Below are 23,061 nucleotides of genomic sequence, written 5' to 3' on the forward strand. Positions count from 1 at the left end.
TCTTCTGCTTCTCCAAGAAATACTTGTTTGAATATAACTTTGGCAGCAGTACTTATGCTGTTTTGCACCTACCACATTTAAAACTCCTACAAAAAACTGAAAAGTTAGACTGAAAAGCATCTCTTTCCGTTCTACTTTGTAAAGCTGCATGTTTTCCTCATGCAAAACAACAGGGGAATGGAAGCTAGAAAAGGAAATGCTGAATGTAAAACAAAACAAAACAAACCTCAGCCCTCCAGGACAAAAGCCGATAACTAAGTGCTTTCTAACATGCTGATTAGGTTTCAAGAGGATACCGCTTTAAATAAGTGTAATTGTCTGTCCATAGGCAGAAGCTGAATAATGGCAGGATGAATATCTATACTTAATTTTTTGTTACTGTCTTCCTGTAGCACACAGGGACTTGTTACGTTTAGGGAAAATGCTAACCTAATGGAGGGTTTAAACCATAAGCTTGTTTGTTATACCAAAATGACTGAGAGAACAAAGCATAAAGTGTTTTCAGATTTCTAGTACACCTTGATTGCTATCCATTAAACTTAAGACAGGTTAAACAAAGCACAGGAAATAAGAGAACTCCTAGTCCCACAACTGGCAAATTGTGCGCACACTTTCCATTCCTGAGAAAATAATACACAAACCTGAAAAATGCATTTAACTGAGAAAACGAAGACATCCTTGTCCTATTGGAAGACTAAGGTGACAGCTCTTGGGCTCAGTGATTTTCAGATAAGCTCCAGTCTTCAACTTGCAGACACCAGTGACAGCTCCTTTTTTTGCATTGAAAGGGAAAATGTTTCAACAACACATTGAAAACATACTTAAGGGACAAGAAACAAAATCAAGACTGCAGTGAGAAGGAAAACAGAAAAACAATACTGGGAAAAAAAAAAAAAAAGAGAAAAGAGAAAAGACCTTGGTCTTTGTATCGACCAACGAGATAAGCCTTACACATTTTTAAGTTTATTTTTGACGATTGATTGATGCGTTACCAGATATTAAGTACTAATCAAGAGCAAATATTAACACTAGTAAGAATAAATCCGATCCACCAGCCCTTATTCAAAATACATCAATTTCTAATTTGGAGACAACGTCTCTCTGACAAGGAAGTAGAAAAGCTGTAAATACCGATATAGTTTCCTCTCCCGATGTTCCATATACATACCGACGCTGTTCCTACACCTACACTCTGAGCATAAATTTATGTTGACATGAGTATCGGGTGTTATTTCTCTCTCTGTTTGCCTTGAGAGACTCTCCTCCTGTCCACTGAAAAGTAAACTCAAGATTCCAGATCAGTTAAGACAGTTGCTAGCCCCCCATTCAGAGTTCTGCAGCAGCACTGTTCAGATTTTTCAGCAGTCTCTTTACAAAATGACCACTTATAAGTGTACAAAAACACTTATCACCTAGCTTCTCAGTAGGTACACGTTTGGCCTCTCTTAAGCAGAGAGTCAATCACAGCTTAAGATTTTATACAAGATCCCATTTTCAAGTTTGGGGTTATTTCAGAAAATCTTTTTGCCTAGAAACAGTACTACTAGTAACACTTGAACTGGTTTGCCAGCACAACCTTTTACCGTGTTAGAAATGATGTTGACTTCTACCTTCATGTAGCATACATAGTGTCCTGTGCGACAGTTGATTCCATGATGCACCAGCACCGCATATAAGGCGTAGAGGAGTGGTTCTCCACTTGACTGAGACATGTAGGCTCGGAGGTCCAAATACTCAGGATATTTTACCTCCTAAAGAGAGACCAAGAAGATAGAAAAATTATATCAGAGTACTTCGCGGACTAGCCAGAGAAAAACACTTCCAAAAAACAGAGACTGGAATTATATGAATATATTTCTTGATTCACTAAAAATAAGTCTTCCCATAAGCAATGTTTAATACTAGAAGTTGCAGACAACTGTTTCCTGATGAATTAGCCTTCTCAGAGGAAAGTATATGCTTCTTGTCAAGCAGGAACTTTACTGATATTAAGAGAAAAATGAAAAAAAGAGAAAATGAAAATAAAAGCAGACCATTTCTCTATATTCTTAAGGTATATTCTTAATATACCTTGTTGATCTTTCCACCTGTGAAATCTGCAAATCTTTTCAGTGATATTGTGAGAACGTTGGAAGAACGGTGTATGGTAAATCTCTTGGATGCAGGAACCATCTTTTTACACCTTAAAAACAAGCAGAGACAAGTGTTTGAAAGCATCTTCTTTTTCGCCCCCAAAACAAACTCCTTTTAATGTCTCACGCATGCTTATGCTATTTGAATGATATTTACTTGCATCATGTGTTTGGTTTTTTCTTTTCATAAACCCATGCACTGCATGTCACGTTTGTTAATACAGAGAAGAAGGTAAGTTTTACCAACAACTCAGAGCACAGCGGGAACAGGAATCTCTCACGAAAGCATATTACCAGGGAGTTATAAAATATAAACAAAAAATAGTAAAAATGAGTTATATATAAGACTAATAACAGTTATCAGCAATGGAAAAAGTACCGTACATGTGCAAGGCCTTTCCTTTTAAGCTCACAAAAAGACAGAAAATTCTGGCTTTAAGTGTGACTGAACCGATCACACCTCAAAGAGCACGTTAAGGAAGGACCATGCAATTCAGATGTGAGGTGCTATTACAGTTCTTTCTCTTCCTCAGACATCACTTATGAGAATCCTGAATACGCTGCATGTTGCTTTCTAGGATCCGCAGGCTAAGACGAACCTGGGATTAAATTGCTTTAATAACCTATTGGACGCTCTTGATTCGACACCTTAATTTCCTTAGTATCCAACAACAAGAAGTGGATACTGCATTTTTCATTTAGAGGGGTCAGGCATGAATCCTACAGAACTGAGCCGGGCACTCTGTGCTTTTCTGAGGGGATGTTTGACTAACAGCTTGTTTTGCCAAACCATCTTATGCAAATGTTCAATTGTTTCTCACATACGTAGAAACATCTTACATATTGATCAGCACAGAGAGCGCCTGGACTCAACAGGCTTTCCCTGTGCACGGGTTAGGCTTAAGGGAGCTCATTTCGGACATTAGTCCACATCGACAGGTTTCACAGTTCAAGAGCTGTGCAAGACGCTGTTTAGTGAGCCAGCACAGGCTGCTAACATTCATTACCACAGAGCCAGCTCACATTCCCTGACACTCAATCTAACTTTGTTTCACAGTGAACGCTAGGACCTGCAGCAACCTGCTGCTGCCTTCCACTCCAAATCATTCTCCACAGCTCCTTGCTTCAGCTCACCACTACTTACTGGGCATGTCTTTTCACTTCTGCCAATATGAATATTTCAGCATGCAGCTACACGCCTAGGAAGCTTGACAAGCCATGGTGCAGACAATGCTACGAGAAAAGTCCAATATCAGCTAATAGCCACTCTTCTTAGATTTCCAAAACAGATGTAACGTTTTCAAGTTTGGGATTATTTCCGTGCACCAGTTGCTTAAACAAAATGAAGCAACAACAACAACAACGAAGCTGCGTCTCCTTATTTCTAAATGAAGTTAAAGGATAACTTACGCTCTAAGTCATGCAATACATAAAACTAATATCTAGCATTAAGACATAATTAGTTAATAATCTCACTCGCTACATTTGTAGCAATTCTCTCCATCCAGCTCTTCAGGTTTCACAAATAGTTCTAGAGCTCTGGTAACAGATGAAACCGCCTAGAGGAGCGAGAGAGAAGAGCGTAAAGTCACTGTAAATTCAAAATTCCAGAGACGCACTAGGAGTTTATAAGAGAACCTGACTAATACATACTTAAGCGATCTACTATGAGCACTGTCAAGAAGGAGGCAGAAAGAGCATGCTCAGCGTTTACCTCACCTGGAAGTCATTTTACTTTGAAACAAATCATTTTCCAGTAACGCAGACAGCATCTATAGTGTGCTTTGTCATCAATACTGGCAACAAATCCAGCAGTCTAACAATTAGATGTATATTGAGGTAGAACAACAAAGAAGTTTTGACAGTATCATAATTTGTGCAGACATAAAATTCTTTCCGCTTAAACCCAATGCAAATTTGGAGACTCTTTACATGGCTTCCATCAGCGCATTCCTCTATATTCTTAAACCTATAATAGCAGGGAAAAAAAGAAAAAGACAAAAAAAAAAAACAAAAAGGAGAAAAAAAGCAGGATTTTTACATAGTACATATTTTTACATATTACATAGTTTACATATCCCTCCACATGCTGTTCTGAATAATAGCCAAAATATTCATAGCCACTGTATTTGTTCTCCCCACACAGCTGAAAAAACAACATTTGAAACATATTTTTCAAAACATATTTTAATATCCAGCAGACTGTTCAGTCATCAAGCATTTAAAGACTGTTTTAGATAATCTCTAGATTAATCTAAAAGGAATCCCATAAACATGCTGCAGCCGCTTACCTTTAATATACTCGCTGGATGCGATGTTTCTTCCTTTCACCTGCACTGGAAGGCTTCCCTTCCTTGTGAGGTTGTTTACTGCCCTCACTTCTGCATTGCTCTCATAAAGAGCCATCTGGAGGATGGGATTCTTCCTTCTTCTCCCGGGTTTTCTTCTGGAAACGAGGATCTAAGTGTTCCAAGAAGCCTTTCACTTTCCTGATGTTTCTCCTTTTTCTTCTTTTTGTTACGCTTGCGATTGGCATTGTCAAAGTGGAGCGCAGAGAAATACAAATCATAAAGTCTGAAAGAAACATGCAAGTTAAAAAGAGAAAAAAAGATGTGGCACTTGTTGCATACAGGAAACTTTATTTATTTTACCACAGGCGATGATTTGCCGCATGTCAGCTATTTTGTGGTACTTTGTGCACATGTAACTTCCTTTAGATGCAGCAAACTTAAGCCCTCAGATTGAAGGACCATAGGTCCTGGTTGGTACACAGATCATTAACAATGGTTAGCTCTGGAATATGTGCAAGTAAAAAAAAAAAAATATTTTAACCTAATCCAGAATGGTGTGCAGATGTGATTCGAACTACGTGGTCCAAAGCTAGTGCTCTGACACAATTCAGCAATACCTTTCCTGTCTTCACTGATCAACCTAATGATCCCCAGTCATGATCCCCAGCCAGATTATGCTATCTAAATAACTCAGAAACTATGAAAAAAAAAAAACAAAACATGAGAAGCACCCAGAAAAGAATTAGGAAAAAAAATGCTGATTAGGCTGGAATCCCTGCTTACTTGGAATCCTTCTCTCCCTGTTTATCTTCAGACTTCTTTTTCTTCTAGAACTTCTTATATTTTTTCATGTTTTCACCACCTAAAACCTCCTTTTCTACCTTTCTGCGTTGCCTTTCTATTTCACTTTCACTACCTTCTGCACGAGTATATTGTCTTTTTCTGTTTCCTTCTTTTGCCTTTTTCTGGCGACAGTTCTCCAAATGAGCTGACACAGGTGGAAGTGCATGTCTCTCACGCGAATGTTTTCCAGAATGTTGCTGAGCTACTGAGCAACGATGTGAGTCTGCTCTGGGTGTGCTAAAGTGATGTACATCTTCCTCTCGCAAGAGGGAACCTTGAGGCCATCTGCTTTTGTAATGATAACGCTTATGTGACCTGCTGGAGTAAGTCTGAGTCAATTTGTCAAAGTCTTTATCACCGTGAGAGAACTTTCTCTCTCTACTGTCTCCTGCTGCATGAGGTGAATAGTAATCCTTGTAATAGCTACATTTTTCCCATTTCCGTGGTTCATCTTGATAGTATCTTTCTCTGCTCCAACTTCTTTCCCCTTTGGAATGGTAATATCTAGCGCTATCTTGTTCTGATCTTCCTCTGCTTCGAGATCTGTACTTTGAATATTTTACTGGTCTTCTGCCATTATCAGGGCTGTTCCTTTCACTATGGGAAGATCTGTACCTGCTTCCCTCCCAATACTCCTGCTTGTGACGCTTTTGCTTAACAACTTCCACACTCCGAGAGCACCTTCTCTTGCTGGAATGACCATCTTTTTGACTCTCCTTCTCTTCAGTAGGAGAATGTTCCCTCTTTCTCTGGTAACGCTCTTTGTCAGATTTTTTAGTCTCGTCCTTTGTATCTTGGCATCTATCTGTAACAGCTAAGGAGGAAAGGTTTTTAGAACTACATTCACTGTCAGACTTTAGAGGGGAAGTTTGCCGCAATTTCTCACCAGTCTCAGAAGACTCTTTGATGTAGAAAACATTTTCTTCTGAAATCAGTTCATGTTCTTTTGATCTTCTTGGTTTCTCCTTGTCTCCACGGTCATCACATTGGTACTGTTCAAGGTATTCATCATTCTCAGTAGATTTCGGAGGTCCCGGGACACTGCACAAAATAAAAACACGTTTCCGTCTCCCTCCACCTGCTGCTCTGAGAAAAAAGGGGTGGGGGCGACGGGGGAACAGCCAATGTTTCTCCAGATAATGGAGAAAAATGGAAAAACATTCTATGAAGAAACACAAGTTCTCCGCGAGGCACCAGCCTGCATCAGAGTGCTATGCACAGTGTCGATCATTAGTTCTGTTCGCAACACTGGCCATACAGTACGGAATTCTACTGATTTAAATCCTTCCATTAAATAGTATTAGTAGACAGATAAAACCGCAATGAACTTCCATAAAATCTTGTCTTAATCAGACTGTGCTCATTTTACCTTCTTTCCTCTGACAAGCTGTTCAGCTGGCTGGCCGTGAGGGATTCCATGATGACTTCTCGAGGGACTGGAGGCATAGCTCCAGGCATCTGCAACTAAAACGCACAAGTCAGCAGACAGAAAAAATACCATTTGTGCTGAGGACTAGTCTTCTCAGAATTTCTACATTAAATGCTAAGCAAGATCGCTTTGTGTTGTATGCATTATCTACACTTCAAAGATAACGCCAACTCACCTCCCAAAATCTACTTTATGAAACTTAAGAATTTTTATCTCAGCTCAGCTTAAGCTGACAAGTTCTAATGTCAGCTCAGCTCTGCAAATTCTAATGGCATAATATCACAAAGGGTTACGATCAAATTTGTGCTGTGTTTTCTCAGCATTTCGCCTGAATTAGGAACATGATAAACACTCCCGAATACATCGTGGGTGAGAAATTCTCGATGGAGCAAACTACTATGTTTCAAGCAATCCGTTTGTTTTAGAAACGAACATCTCACAAGGTTTAACAGGTTCAACTTGGCAAGTGGAATCATCAAGTTTCAGTCCGTTTTCTTTAGATTCATGAACTAAACTAATAGCACCATTCAGTGAATCAGTGTTTGGCAGCTCATGCTGGGATCTTCCTTCATCAGCATTCTGACAGGAAGAATGGGAATTCTGCGATGTACGGACTACCTTTCCAACCAAAATTCCACATTGCATTGCAATTCCTTTTAAATAAGCCCTTTGACTCCTCCTCAGATTTTCCTGAAGATTCTGCACCGTAAGGGACTGTGTTATCAGAGCTGAGTTTAGGATTTCCATTCACCTTTGGCTCCACAAAAATTTCAGCAGAAACTCTTTTTTTTTTTTTTTTGTATTTGTATTTGCTTCATTTGCTTTACCGAATTTGTGATTGTGGATGAAGGAACAGCCTTGTAGAGATCTTCATCCTCCACAGCACTGCTAAGACAGTCAGGCTGTGACACAGTCTGACGAGCAGGCAATTTATTGTGAATACTGATGGTGATCTTCTGGTTTTTTGACGTATCAGTAATTGAAGGCCTGGTAATCGCCTGTTCTTGAACACAGGCCATTGGTGGTGCTGAAGATGGCCTTTTTAGGGTGACACCAGTGGTATTTGCATCCTCTTTTATGGATCCATTTCCATTTAAACGACTTGAATTCTGTATTTAAAAAGAAGAAATTGCAAGACGGGTTAATGCAAACACTCCATTTAACATTTTTAAACATGTCATTCTCCTACTAAGTATTTCTACAAATGGTCTTAACACCTAAAAAGCAAAAAACACTGCCCTTAAAAGATAAATGCAAGTCCCATAAGTGTATTTAATTCCTGCTTTTGGTTTACTGCATATTGATATCAAATTAACATCATTTTTGAAAACCATCCAAACAACTTAACATTGCCTAAAGCTATTCCCAAATATATTTAGTTTCCCCTTTAAACATACCCCAAAAAGCCTGGAATAATTGTTCTGGTGCTCAGGAATAAGACAATTTGGTTTCCCTGTCTTAGCTAAAGTGACGTCGATAGGAAAAACAAGTCCTCTTTTAAATGATTCGAGGATTAGTACACTCTACTTAAATTGTCAAAGAGCGTAGCTCTCTGTGCTTTACAAAGCTGTCTAGGAGGTATAAACAATGGAGTCGCATGGCTGCGCAATTCAGCAGTAACCACTGTTTGAATGACTCTGGCTGTAGCATGAGGGCTGTGAAGACAGCTGCAGCGTGGGAAGGAAAACAAAACAAAGATGCCAAAAACCAAACAAAAAACCCCACACCAAACCCCAAACCCACTGTCCGTTTGGTGCCATTATCTGCCCTCCCGCTTCCCTAAATTACCTTAATCATATGAGGAGGAAGTCGTGGTCCCAGAAATCCAGCCTGCTTACTGTTAGCCCCCCGCTGACCAGGGGGGAATGAACAGGGATAAGACGGTGCTGCTAAGTAAAAAGCACGTTCTCCGAGCGTCAAATCATAGCGCCTTCAGAAAAGAGCAGTGATCTCAGTTTAGTTTTTCTTTCGGCCTACTCTTGGATTAAATCCCATCCTATAATTTTATAGGAACAGTTCATACGATATGGAAGCCTTCTCTACAGAAGACTTAGCCAAGACTACAAACTGAAAAGTAGGTAACAGTCTTCCTACTATGACTATCACTTTCAGAGCAATAATTCATTCTTACACCACAGATGGCCTTCATTTCTCTCCTTCTCTAAATTAGCCAGCTACAGATAACACATATACAGCAATTTACACAAGTGCTGCAGTTTAAGGCCAAGCAACAAAAGATAATAAATGACAGAGAATTTCAGGTTAGACAGAACTGAATTAGAGAAATAATCATCTTTTCCTGGGAGAGAAAGAAAAACACTTGCAAAAAGAAAAGTATCAATAACAGGAGAGTAAATCTCTTCTGAACACATTTGAATACTTGTTATTACCTGATATAAAAAAGTAAGTAAGCTTGCTGACCAAGAACTCTTTTAATGTCAGTACGGACTACTTTTGCATCATTCATCTGATACCAAAGTCCATTACCAGCCTGCAAATAAAGACAACGATATCTTTAGATGAATTGCATGTTTTCCAAATGAAATCACAGATAGCAATAAAATACACACGTGTCAAATAAACATATAATGAAATCTTTTTCCCTAGAAACAGTACTACTAGTAACACTTGAACTGGTTTGCCAGCACAACCTTTACCCTGTTAGAAATGATGTCGACTTCTACCTTTATGTAGCATACATAGTGTCCTGAGCGACAGTTGATACCATGATGCACCAGCACCGCATATAAGGCATAGATGAGTGGTTCTCCACTTGATTGAGACATGTAGGCTCGGAGGTCCAAATACTCAGGATATTTTACTTCCTAAAGAGAGACCAAGAAGATAGAAAAATTATATCAGAGTACTTCGCGGACTAGCCAGAGAAAAACACTTCCAAAAAACAGAGACTGGAATTATATGAATATATCTCTTGATTCACTAAAAATAAGTCTTCCCATAAGCAACGTTTAATACTAGAAGTTGCAGACAACTGTTTTCTGATGAATTAGCCTTCTCAGAGGAAAGTATATGCTTCTTGTCAAGCAGGAACTTTACTGATATTAAGAGAAAGAATAAGCCGTAGTCGTTAGTCTACAATTATTGTCTGAAAATATTAACAACTTTCAGCTTTGGGGGATGTCCCATTACATGATGACAGAGTTGCATTACAGCGGGAAATATACCTTGTTGATCTTTCCACCTGTGAAATCTGCAAATCTTTTCAGTGATATTGTGAGAACGTTGGAAGAACGGTGTATGGTAAATCTCTTGGATGCAGGAACCATCTTTTTACACCTTAAAAACAAGCAGAGACAAGTGTTTGAAAGCATCATCTTTTTTGCCCCCAAAACAAACTCGTTTTAATGTCTCATGCATGCTTATGCTATTTGAATGATATTTACTTGCATCATATGTTTGGTTTTTTCTTTTCATAAACCCATGCACTGCATGTCACGTTTGTTAATACAGAGAAGAAGGTAAGTTTTACCAACAACTCAGAGCATAGCGGGAACAGGAATCTCTCACGAAAGCGTATTACCAGGGAGTTATAAAATATAAACAAAAAATAGTAAAAATGAGTTATATATAAGACTAATAACAGTTATCAGCAATGGAAAAAGTACTGTACATGTGCAAGGCCTTTCCTTTTAAACTCACAAAAAGACGGAAAATTCTGGCTTTAAGTGTGACTGAACCGATCACACCTCAAAGAGCACATTAAGGAAGGACCATGCAATTCAGATGTGAGGTGCTATTACAGTTCTTTCTCTTCCTCAGACATCACTTATGAGAATCCTGAATACGCTGCATGTTGCTTTCTAGGATCCGCAGGCCAAGACGAACCTGGGATTAAATTGCTTTAATAACCTATTGGACGCTCTTGATTCGACACCCTAATTTCCTTAGTATCCAACAACAAGAAGTGGATACTGCATTTTTCATTTAGAGGGGTCAGGCATGAATTCTACAGAACTGAGCCGGGCACTCTGTGCTTTTCTGAGGGGATGTTTGACTAACAGCTTGTTTTGCCAAACCATCTTATGCAAATGTTCAATTGTTTCTCACATACGTAGAAACATCTTACATATTGATCAGCACAGAGAGCGCCTGAACTCAACAGGGTTTCCCTGTGCACGGGTTAGGCTTAAGGGAGCTCATTTCGGACATTAGTCCACATCGACAGGTTTCACAGTTCAAGAGCTGTGCAAGACGCTGTTTAGTGAGCCAGCACAGGCTGCTAACATTCATTACCACAGAGCCAGCTCACATTCCCTGACACTCAATCTAACTTTGTTTCACAGTGAACGCTAGGACCTGCAGGAACTTGCTGCTGCCTTCCACTCCAAATCATTCTCCATAGCTCCTTGCTTCAGCTCACCACTACTACGAAATGAAGCAACAACAACAACAAAGCTGCGTCTCCTTATTTCTAAATGAAGTTAAAGGATAACTTACGCTCTAAGTCATGCAATATATAAAACTAATATCTAGTATTAAGACATAATTAGTAATAATCTCACTCGCTACATTTATAGCAATTCTCTCCATCCAGCTCTTCAGGTTTCACAAATAGTTCTAGAGCTCTGGTAACAGATGAAACCGCCTAGAGGAGCGAGAAAGAAGAGCGTAAAGTCACTGTAAATTCAAAATTCCAGAGACGCACTAGGAGTTTATAAGAGAACCTGACTAATACATACTTAAGCGATCTACTATGAGCACTGTCAAGAAGGAGGCAGAAAGAGCATGCTCAGCGTTTACCTCACCTGGAAGTCATTCTACTTTGAAACAAATCATTTTCCAGTAACGCAGACAGCATCTATAGTGTGCTTTGTCATCAATACTGGCAACAAATCCAGCAGTCTAACAATTAGACGTATATTGAGGTAGAACAACAAAGAATTGTGACAGTATTATACTTTGCGCAGCAATAAAATTCTTTCCCCTTAAACCCAATGCAGACGTGGAGACTATTTACAGGGGTTCCACAGAAGGACAAAGTCCAATCCACTTTCTAACCACCACCAAGCTCTTATATTTTAACATTGTACGTGGTTTGGTTTTTTAAGTTAAACAAGTTTAATTTAGAAAGTTATACATGTACTTAAACATCATGAATTATATTTACAAAACCTCCTACCTTTACATCCAAAGTGATATCAAGAAATGCCTCATACGTATCCGAAACTGCTTTGCAATTCAAGCACTTCACTGGAAGCAAAATATAAATGCTTAACAACACGTGAAGGAGACTAACTGTCCACATTCAAGTTGTCGATAGATACTACTTCAGACAAACTACAGACTGCTTTACTACCGACAAAAGACACAGATCAGTTCTAAGGACAGGAATATTTTTAAAAGTACCTCTTGATCTTAGAAATCCTCCAAATATTTGATGAATGATGGTGGTAGCTTGAGAAGATCTGTCCAATCTGGAAATAAATTATAATCAGACCTCAGAAGATTTAAGGCACACAGTTAACTCTTCAAAGAGTTTTATGAAAACCAAGGATGACCTAGACTTTCAGTTTTGATAGTAAATAAAGGCCTAAAAGGTGCTAGAGAACGTATAAAAGTGAATTTGTTTATGCTTACTTGGTGCTTCCATTCAAGCACGCTTCCTGCATAGCATCAACAGTATAGCGCAAGAACTCGTGTGCGTCTTCTTGACTGCCAAAACGGAAATGTTGTCCTATTCCTAAATAAGAAGATGATAGTATTCACCTCATTTAAAAATGAAGTAATTCTCCTGTTTCTAAAATCTCTCTTCTTTACAGTGTTAAAACCATTTATACACATCAAATAATTATTTGAAGATTACAAGATGCTGAAAAAGAAACACATCTGAAGCCACTTACGACTGAGATTATTGATAACACGCGTAGGCTCGATGGCATCAACAGTGCAACGCAGGGCCTGGTTAATGTGAGTCTCCATCGTGCACATCATGCAAAAATCTTGTTCACGACCTGAAGAGTGAAAGAAGAAAGCATCCCAGTCTAGCGAAACAGACATAACTACAAACAAACATATAAGTAACATTTAAACTATAGATACAATATCCACTCTCCTTGTCCCAACAGTCTCCTAACATTTCATTTCACACAACTTTATAGAATAAAAATATCCATTAAGCCTGTATTCAAGTGCATTTTGTGATGAGAAATCTAAAAGACTACTGCAAAGTCACGTTTGTAAAGGCTGACAGGAATGTGAACTCCACAGGTTGCAAAATGTATGAGGAAAGAATATTTGACCTTGATGATACAGCATTAAGAGAACGTGGGTTATTTTCAGCACAGTGCTGTCAGGTGAGCTTCATGATACAGAGCTACGAGTCCTTTGGGAGAAAGGAAAAATTACAGTAATGTATGTAATAGTACTTCTGCCCTCCTTTTTTCAACAGGATTCTCAACTGAAACGATTTCTATATACAGGAAGAAAACAGTTAAATTTCTAGGTATCGATACAAAGATACCAGCCTAAAAAGCATACAGGTTTAGTACAACATTTACTTTATAGTACAACATTTTATTTAGGACAAAATCAGTCTAGATTTTAATACAGTCCCACAAAAAAATCTAGTCGTGTTCATAACAGCTCATATTGCTTTCTAGGTTTTTTTTTTTTTTTTTTTTTTAATTGGTTCAACAACGAACAGACCATTTATTGTAGTGCATTATGGAACCTCGGCTGTGCAGACTAAAGACCTATGATGCCAACATCCTAAATTTTATTGCCTTTCTAGCAGCAGGAAGCCCAAATAGCCCAAATGCCAAATGTTCATTAAATGCATTACTGTCCAATGCACTTCATTATTCCCATGAAGCAAGAAAAGATCCTTTTAAAAAAACAAACAAACAAACAAACAAAAAAAACACATGGTGCATTAAACGCACTCCATATGCTATTCCGAGCCCACTGCTAATACAATGCTCAAAGCCAGCGTCTACAGGTAAAATCAGACAAGTAAGTTTGTCTCACAGAATCACTGCTGTTCTTTCACCTTCACAGCTATCCAACAGATTTAAAATACTGTTAGAAAGTACTCACATGACTGGCTGTGCTCAAGAGAAAGCATGTAATTGGCAAGTGGGGGGGTGTAGGTCAAACACTGTAGAGTAGCATTAAGAAAACACGTGTTGCCAAGATTGTACAGGCCAACTCCAACACTTTGTGTTTCTTGCCAATCCATACGTATCTTCTCAGGTGGAAAAAGAATCCTTTGTGGCGGAGCAATTCCATCATTAACAACTGCAAGAAAGTTATATTTAAAAAGAGATTTTGTTTGTTTGTTTCTAAGAAAGGTATTAAGTATATATAGGTATAGTGAATATATAAAGTATATATAGGCATAGTAAAAATACTATTCTGCGGGAGCACCTAGAGGAACTAGCTACAATCCAAAACAGAAAAACTTATTGCAGACACCTTTAATACCGCCATCTTCAAATTGGCTGGTCAACACAACGTTTTGGGAAAAAAAAGTTTAGTCAACCATTTTAATTTCTTCCTTATTATATGCTTTTTTCCTTATTATAACTTCAACCACAAACTTAGACTTGAAATTATATGGTAATAAATGCAAGGACAATGTAAAAACAAATAACTAGGAATGACGGTACCCCTACAAATATCAGATCTTTTCCTGAGCAATCTTAACATTCAAAAACCTGTGAATAATGGAACCTGTGAATAGCAACAATCAAACACTTTTCTTTGCAAAACAGAAAAGATATGGATGAATCAGTGCATTACAAAATGCTCCCCACATTTCTCTGTCGACTGTAAATATATCAAAATTAATTTCTGTAACGTCAGTCACTTCAGTTGCCTTAGGAGAATCGCTTTGGAAGTCTTTATTCACAGTAGTCCTGTTCTCTATCAGTGCAACAAGCAAGAACTACCACTTTCTACTTTTGTTTTGAAGAAAACGGAGGCAGGATAAAGCGCACACTTACTTAGATCTCTTTGGGCAAAAGGCTTAGATTTTTCAGAGGATCTACAATAAATAGCACCTCCACATCCTTGGGCCACAGAGACTTGGCTTGAATCTTCTGCAGGTGGTATCCGGCCCCAGTTTGCGGTGCGTGACATCAGTTTTTTAGTACTCGGTTTCTTGGATTTGCCAGACCGCCTTGAAGATGGCTTTTTAGACTTTGAAGATTTGGGCTTGTTAACTATGGTCATTGTTCTCATCTGCGACAGAGACAAATGTTCTGGCTGACGTAAGAATACCAAGAAGCATTCCAAGAAGAAAAGAGTAGTAGAAGTCCTGTCACTTAATCTCAAAGAAACGGCCTTGAAGAACTAACTTGCTGGTATGAATGATTTAAAAGGAATCCCCAAACTAAACACACAAAGGAAAAATTTCCATCAAAACTCTATCAGTATTACTTTTAGCTTCTGCAGAACTAGTGGCTGATGCCATTTCTTTCACTTTCGTAGGATTTTAATCCATTACAACTCTGGAGTCTTTTTAATATAAAAATGCAAATGACATTCTCTGAGGGGAATCAGTTATTTATTGCATTTTTGGAGCTTTGCAATTATCTATTAATTATTACCTATTATCTAATAGATAATGGTTGCGATTTATATATAATTGTTGCTCACGCTAGTAATGGAGCACTATTACTTTACTGCCTGCGCTTTTCTGCTTCGTGTGCACAAAGGTACCTGCATTTCGCTGCTACTTTACTTCTGTCTTTCCAGGGCTCACCCTCTACCTCACTGTCTACTGCACCAGTCATGATGGCTTGGTTGTGATTCTATAATGAGCCTAGCTTTTGAATACACTTTTTCTGGGCGTCACTTTGTGATAGCAAGTTAATTTGTGAGGGCTTATCACCTATGACCTGCTTCTCAGTAGGTACACGTTTGGCCTCTGTTAAGCAGAGAGTCAATCACAGCTTAAGATTTTGTCCAAGATGCCATTCACGAAACTGAGTTTAACCTTGACAGAACTGAGTTTAACCTTTAAACCTGAAGCTCCGTTAAAGAATAAAGCAGCACCCAAGCCAGGAAATAGAAGTTAATCGTCACTTTACCCTGAAACGCACGTAAAGCCGGTGAGCTATTCTGTGCTGGCAGGATTGCTGCCGGGATGGCCGACGAGGCGGCGGGCACAGGGGGCCACAGGACCTGCTCCCCGGGGCCACAGGTCCTGTCACAGGGGGCTGCCGGGGGTCTCCAGGCGCCGGGAACAGCGGCAACAGCGGGGACAGAGGGGACAGCAGCGACAGCAGCCGCCACCTCAGCCGAGGCCGTCTCCACAACTGCCACAACGGCCTCGGAACGCCGCCCAACTCGGAGCTCCAGCGTGACGCCTTTTCAACCTGGCCGCGGTGCTCACGGCTAAAAGCAGAGCGTTTCCTCCGGCGTGTCTTTACTGTCGGTGCCGGACCGGCCCTCACCCCGAGCTCTCCCTGCCGGGAGGGCTTTGCGGTTGGGGTTTCCCTCCCGCCGCCGCCGCGGGCAGGCCCCGCGCGCAAGCTGTCCGCGCTGGGGAGCGGCATGTCGCCCGCGGCGAGAGCCCGAGGGCGCGACACGAAAAAGCCCCGACACGAAAAAGCCCCGACGTGCGGGCGAGGCGGCGGGGAGGCGGCTCTGAGGGAGCGGCCGCTTCGCCCCGCCGTCCTCCTCCCCTCCCGGGCCGCCCCGCCGAGCCCCGTGCGCCTCAGGTGCTGCCCTGAGAGGGCGCTCGGGCACTGGGACAGCTGCCCAGGGCAGTGGTCGTGGCACCGAGCCTGACGGGGGTCCAGAAGTGTTTGAACAATGCTCTCAGACATAGGCTCTGCTTTTGGGGTGGTCCTGTGTGGAGCCAGGAGTTGGACTCGCTCATTATTGTGAGCCCTTTCCACCTTGGGATGTTCTCTGATTCTAGGTCAGCAATCCATTATCTGATGAGAGGTGTGGAGTCATTCGAAGGGAAGAGAGACCAAAACACTTCTGGTTTCCAGAAGCGGGTATTTGGTAACCAAACCGATGATTCCTTTTCTTCTAGAGCGAGTAGCAGCAGGGATCCGCTTTACAATATGCTGGCAACAAGGAAACGAAGAATTGCAAACAAGACGTAGGACTTGAGCAGCAGCTTGTATACATGCATCAGCTTATAAATGAGCACACAGCTGAGCGATAATGCAAAAATTGGACAAACTAAGAGAAGACGTTAACTGTAAATTTTATAGGTATACACTTTACTATGACGTAAGAACTGGGCAAGACCTTTCAGGGAAAAGAGCTGTTGGCATGTAATTTGAAGTAAGCTTCAAATCCCAGAGGATGATTTTGTTGGAACTTTATTCAGCTGAAAACGTGGAAGCCTTGTTTCTGCTTGTGTTAGTTACAGCTCCAGTTTACTTTGGTTGGGAGGGAAGGCATTCCAGGCTAATGTGCTGTACCTGTTCCTTCAGCTCGTTGTCCATAAACGGAGGAGCAAATGAAATTCTTTGAATCTCCATTAAATGCAGCACTACAAAGCGGAGTAGAGGGCGATTTGGCACTTAATTTTTCTGTAAGCAGAAAACCCAACAGAATCTCAACAACAGTTTTCAAATCTTGTCCTGCAGTAAATGACCAGCTGAGTGAAGCTTGCATTTAGAGTATGTGCTCCTACGTTAGAGGGAAATAGCTTTTCCTCTTCAGAAGTGCAACTGAGTGGTGAACTGGCAGCTACGTAGGGAACTAGTTGTACCAAAGGGTTTGTGTTGAAGGCACAGAAAAATATGCAGGTCCCAACAGTAAAGGATTGTCTGTAGGCATCACACTGAGTACAGATGTTGTCCGCGAGTTCGTGCCCAGTGCACCGCGCCAATAAGCACCCAGAGTCGGAATGCACACCAAGGTCTTTTAATTACATAATTAATTACAGAACTCTGCAGAGTCAGGTACTTGGCTATCTTTCGCAAAGCAAGCACACCTCTGACTCGAATCACCGTCATTCATACACAGGAAACTTGTGAAAACTCTCTCTTTGGCTCCTTTTGATTGGTTATTACAGCTCACCTAACTTTTCTCTACTGAGCTTGCGCATTACAGAGGAACACCGGGGGGGGGGGGGGGGGGGGTGGTGGTACAGGAGGAGGGGGACACACACCGAATCCCACATTAGCAAGGATTATCATTTTGACAGGTGTGATTTCTAATGTGTTAATGACCCTTAATGAGCAAAAGGTTACTACAGGCCAGTCTGGAGCTGGTTTTCTCCTTCTTGTTTTTTCCCTTTTATCCCTTCTCTTCCTTGCTTCTGCTAGCTCAAGGCTACCTGTCTCTCTCCTTCCTTATTTTCTCAGCTAAAAGACTACACAAGCTACAGGCCTCCCTATTTTCTTCAAGGTTTCCTTGCTTTTCTCCCAGCTTTGGGACTACACAGGTGTGCTTTGATATTTGCCAGTATAGCTAAAACTCATGCCAGTCTGCTCACGCACAATAAGCAGTAAGAGTTAAGGACTGGTTTCATCTGCTTTTTACATAGTAACATCCTCCTTATGTTTTAGATATGCTGTAGTTAAAGCTTAAAGTAGTTCAAGTAGTTAAGTTAAAGGAGTAAAGTTACTCCTTGTGGAGTAATTGCCTTAAGTGACTAGGCATTATAAGCACCCCTCCATCCCAAAAGCTACCCGCCTCCAAGGGGCAACCACCCCTCACTGAGCACATCCTCTGAATTTCTCGGAGCCTGTACCTTTAAACGCAAGCGAGGTAATTTCTACCAATCACAACCAAGATACGCATGACTGGAGTCACTCAAGCTCCACCTAAAAGATAGAAAATAATATAAATTGGCTTAAGAGAAAGGGAATGTTGGGGAAGATACTGTCACGAAGAATACCTTCTGACATCAGTCGACAGGCTGAGCCTCTCACCCCTCCCCCCCCCCGCCCACTGGGATGCTGCGAGGTAAGATCTGAACGCTTGGTTATACCAGGCGTCTCCACGGAAACTTAGAAATCTCTAGCGTCTTTATGCTTTTTAACATCTTAATACCTAGGCCGTGTACCTGTGCATTTCATGCATGCTAGCTTGCTTTTGCAGACAGTGAATTTATCACTGGCAATCCAAAGGACCTGTGTATCTGTTGCCGTAATAAACTGCACTTAATTGCATTGTTCCTGGCCGTGACAGTTCTCCTTGAACGCGACTAGAGCGAGGGCGTGCTGCGTTGTTGGTGGATCCGTGGCCGTGATAGTTCAGTACCCTGAAGCCGACCGGACCCGTAACGGTCAATCGGCTACACCCCTTAATGCGACACTACTAAAGGAAGAAGATGACAGGGCTTGCATTAGGCACGAGTTGCATTAGGCTTTGCATGTGAAAACATCCCCAAATAATTTCACATGGATTTAACGTTTTTAAAGGGAAAAAAACAGGAAGGTGTAGTCTTTCTGTAAGCTACAGCCCTAGATAGTTAAGGCATCAGCATTCATTCCTTTGCTTGACAACAAACTATGAACATACAGAAGAGTTAAATATTTTCATTGCATTCTTAAAGGCGATTTTTCAGACTTGTGCTTCAGTTGTTGGAGTTGAAGAAATCGGTAGACGCCCTTACTTTTACGTTAAGACCAAAATCTTTATCTAAGATTGTGTTATCTAACACAACTAAACTCCCACCCCCACATGTCTTTTTGGAACTTCTGAAAGATCTTTCTGCAGTCCCACTCTGATGGTCTTTCAGTTGTTGAACCTGAGCTGTGCCTACCGCACCAACGAATGCTTTCATGACACAGTATTTTGTCAAAGCAGTTTTGCTTCTTGGAGCTACAGAAGCAGCTCTGGCTACATGATAGGGAACTGTGCTGCACTGGCAAAAACAGACTTACTTACAGACTTAACACCACTTGCTAACTTGATCTATTTCAAATCTCATTTTAACTTTAAAGAGCAATCAGTTTTGCGGTTCCTGTCTTACTAAGTTGCCTTGTTTTGCATGGAAGGTCAGCCTGTGAATGTTTTGCTTTATTGCATGCTTCAAAAAAAGGCTGAGAGGAAGAGACTGGAGGAACCTTTTCTATTCTATAGACTTTCCCCCACGAATGTGGAATTGCAGGCTACTTGGATGAATGTTCGAATGTAAGGGAGCAAGCCTCAGCCAAAGGAGGTAGAATCCTTGCTTAAGAGGAAGTAGCAGTGTGGGGACATCTTTGCTTAATGGGAGCCGTTTAAACTCTTCATAGAAACTCAATAAGCTCTACATCTTATGTTTGGAAAGCAGTATGGTTACGCAGCTGCTAACCTAATGACTTGAGTCTTCTGCTCTGCAACCACGTTTTGTTTTCAAGCAGTGCATACATCAGTTTAGGCTTTGGACAAGGAGATTTGTAATGCAAATAGTGATAAACCAGAATCAGTGCTACTGACGAGTGTAATGGTGAAATGCAGCAAATCAAGTGTTCCTGGAGAACTGTGAGATTACAAAACCAATAAGCCATGAAGCACTTTTTTTTTTTTTTTTTAATCAATTCTTATATGCTGAAATAACACCTTCAAGAAAATCTGTTTATCCAGCCAGGCGACGGTGTCTACCTGTAAGCACAAAGGAAACGCCTTGAGAGTTCGTTTGCTGTATTTGAAGTTCTTATACCCTGCAGAAATAATTATTTAGAGTAACATGTAACTGAGGAGATCGTAGCAGGAAGTATATTATTTCTAGCATTAAATTGCTGCCCCGTTGCCAGTGCAATCTAGGGAGAGAACTGTATATAATAGTTAAACTCCCCTGGACTGACTTAAATTTTAAAATATTCTGACAAAGTAAGCTCTAAATCACTTGACATTTTGAACAGTTTTAAACGGGTACAAAACCGAAGCTTTATAAACCAAGCAGCATTTATAATGCTTCATATATAAAAACAATGCCTATTTTTAAGATTTGTTACATATCTATGTAGATACGCTTGCTGGAAAAGCCAGGTCTGTTGTAGACCAAATGCTGCAGATTAAGACTTGTGGCTTACCAGTTCCATTTCTGTATTTTCTTGGAAAATGTTTCGAGTTAGAGTTTAAATATAAAATGTAAATACTGTACAGATATATATTGAAATAAGTATTTCTTGGTGTACACAGGTGATTTGCATGACAAATACTCTGTATCGATCATTGTTAAAAACGCAATGTTCTGTGTAAATCCGCTGCGTATTAATCTTTTCATTTATCATCAAGAGCTGTTACTTAAGCCTGGACATTCTCAAAAATAAAGCGTGAAACTATATACCATTGTGTAGCTCCTCCTTTATCAAGAGTACATGCAAGATAATTGCTCCTTTTTTTTTTCTTTCTAGAGGATGATTCAATTTTATAGCATGGATTATAACCGCTCTTGCAAGTGACCTTCTTTTAAGCACAACAGTTTAAATGATCAGGTTACAGAGAAAACCCTTTCACTGCAAAATAGATTCAATAAAGACTTGTGGCTTACCAGTTTCATTTCAAAACCCAAGGTGTTGGGTTTGATGGAAAAATGGTTGGTTTGGATGGTAAAAAGGTCGTCCGTTTTGATGGTAGGTTTAGTCTGAGTATTGAAGGCTTCCATCAGTAAGCTCTGCATCTGAAAGACAAAGGGAAGAAATGTCATTCCCTGTTGTGATACTCAACATGGAACTGTCTGGCTCAGTGGTTTTCTTTCTAAAGAGAGAAGTCACAAGCCTGCACACAGCTTGATCTGCTCTCTGACTACAGGGCTGAACTGACTGGAGAAGGCAGCTTCCAAAGCCCTCCCATTAAACTGACTGCATTTCAGTTCCATGCTAAAATTGGTCAACTGTACAGAATATTAGGACAAAGCTACCTGTTTTGATAGCAAACGGTAGACCTTAGGTAAGTTGCATTCATTTGAAGGTTTGACTGGACGGCATCCTTGTTTTACTAGTGATCTTGTGGTCAAGCTGACCAAATCCTAGCCACAGAACAGAAGCGTTCAGAAACTGGCTAGAGAGAGCACTTATTAGAGAGAGCAGGAATTTAACTGCTTTAACGCTGCTCTTTCTCTCACGTATCTGGAATTTCCTTAAATCACAAATTATCACTAGCTATCCTTGTTAATTTATTCAAAGTAACATGAGTCCAGGTGAAAAGGCACACTCTAACAAGTCCTCAGTTGTTCCTAGTCTGCTCCTAGCTTACTTGAGAGGTTCAATACAGTAAGAAATAAATAAATAAATAAATAACCTGCTATAAATAAATAACCTGCTGAAGTGGCCTTTTTTCAGATTAGATTCCACCATTCAGAAAATCCTGCTTAAGAGATGTTTTTTCTTTTCTTTGAAAGACTGACCTTCCCCCACATGAAACTAATTAGTATCTTTAGGCTTGATGAAATACATGAATTCCTCAATTTACCAAAATTGCTTTGCACAGCCCTCCCATCCTGCTTATGTTGCAAGCAGCGTATCTAAGTGGGGTACTGTTGGGGTACATCTCTTTCACTCATGTAGCCCAGTGATCCCAATGCCCTGGACTTGTGTAATGTGTGCAAGACATTTACTTTCTCCCTATACTTTTGACTGGTTTAGAATAAGCGAGTTCGCCATCTGCTGGCCAGAGAATTCACCGAAGCCCAAAGAGCATTAGAGCAGACGCATTTTCTTCTGTGCTATTCCTGATTTATCAGCTAGAAGAGACACAGTTTAGTACAATCAGGATTCTTTTGACATTAGTAGCATAAAAAGTCTATTTTTGCAACACTGGTATTTGAAAGACCTCCGTTCAGTCCCTAATTTTGTTCTTGATAATGGGACAGATTGTATTAATGTTTGCAAGAATGTGTGAACAACCAGCCTCCCCTCCATGTCGTATTTTAAGATTAAAACTTGTGGTCGTCCCTGTCTCAAAACACAGTCATGCTTTGCAACAATCGCACTCCCTCTTTAGCTTGAAGGAACTTGTCAGTGCCAGAATCTACTGACTATGGCAATTTACTTCATCATCCAAACCGGGCAGAATTTTTGAAAACCTCTTGCAAGATTTCACTTCTCCAAACATTATGTAGAAGACATTCAGCTGTAAAGCAAGAAGATGAAGTCCTTTGTTTCCTATGCCAGAATGACATTTTCAACACTGAACAGGATTGTCACCGACCGTTAACTGGTTGTTAAGTTGTGGCTAGGTATAAAATGTAGAAAATGTTTAAAAATAAAACTTGCCTTTGGATAGTGAACTGTCTTCTTCGGGGATTACTTCAGTTACCTGTAAGAGGAAAACAGATGATTTGGGGGGGTTGTTTGTTTTTAAGAACGGGTGCAGTCTTGCCAGTAATTTAGCTGGTATTTTTCAAAGTGACCTCTTAGAAACTTTACAGCACTGTTGAATCAACATGTCTCTAACCCTACAATTAAATAATGCTAAAAGATGCAGCAATTTATCTTCC

General features: G+C 40.3%; 1 protein-coding gene and 1 pseudogene across 2 annotated transcripts in view; one reads left to right on the plus strand and one right to left on the minus strand.

Moving 5' to 3' along the window:
• Positions 1–23,061, plus strand: part of LOC310904788 (uncharacterized protein) — a 339,287-nt gene that overhangs the window by 198,082 nt on the left and 118,144 nt on the right.
• LOC310904759 (ubiquitin carboxyl-terminal hydrolase 42-like) lies at positions 4,508–15,001 on the minus strand (annotated as a pseudogene). Its single transcript has 16 exons — positions 14,660–15,001; positions 13,752–13,952; positions 12,557–12,667; positions 12,294–12,396; positions 12,063–12,130; positions 11,836–11,906; positions 11,219–11,301; positions 9,881–9,992; positions 9,380–9,520; positions 9,086–9,186; positions 8,484–8,625; positions 7,095–7,804; positions 6,636–6,724; positions 6,461–6,464; positions 5,207–6,231; positions 4,508–4,706 (listed from the first exon to the last, which is right to left on the minus strand). The product of its transcript is annotated as a ubiquitin carboxyl-terminal hydrolase 42-like (transcript).

Source organism: Anser anser (assembly GCF_964211835.1).
Source record: "Anser anser genome assembly, chromosome: 10".
Taxonomy (NCBI): domain Eukaryota; kingdom Metazoa; phylum Chordata; class Aves; order Anseriformes; family Anatidae; genus Anser; species Anser anser.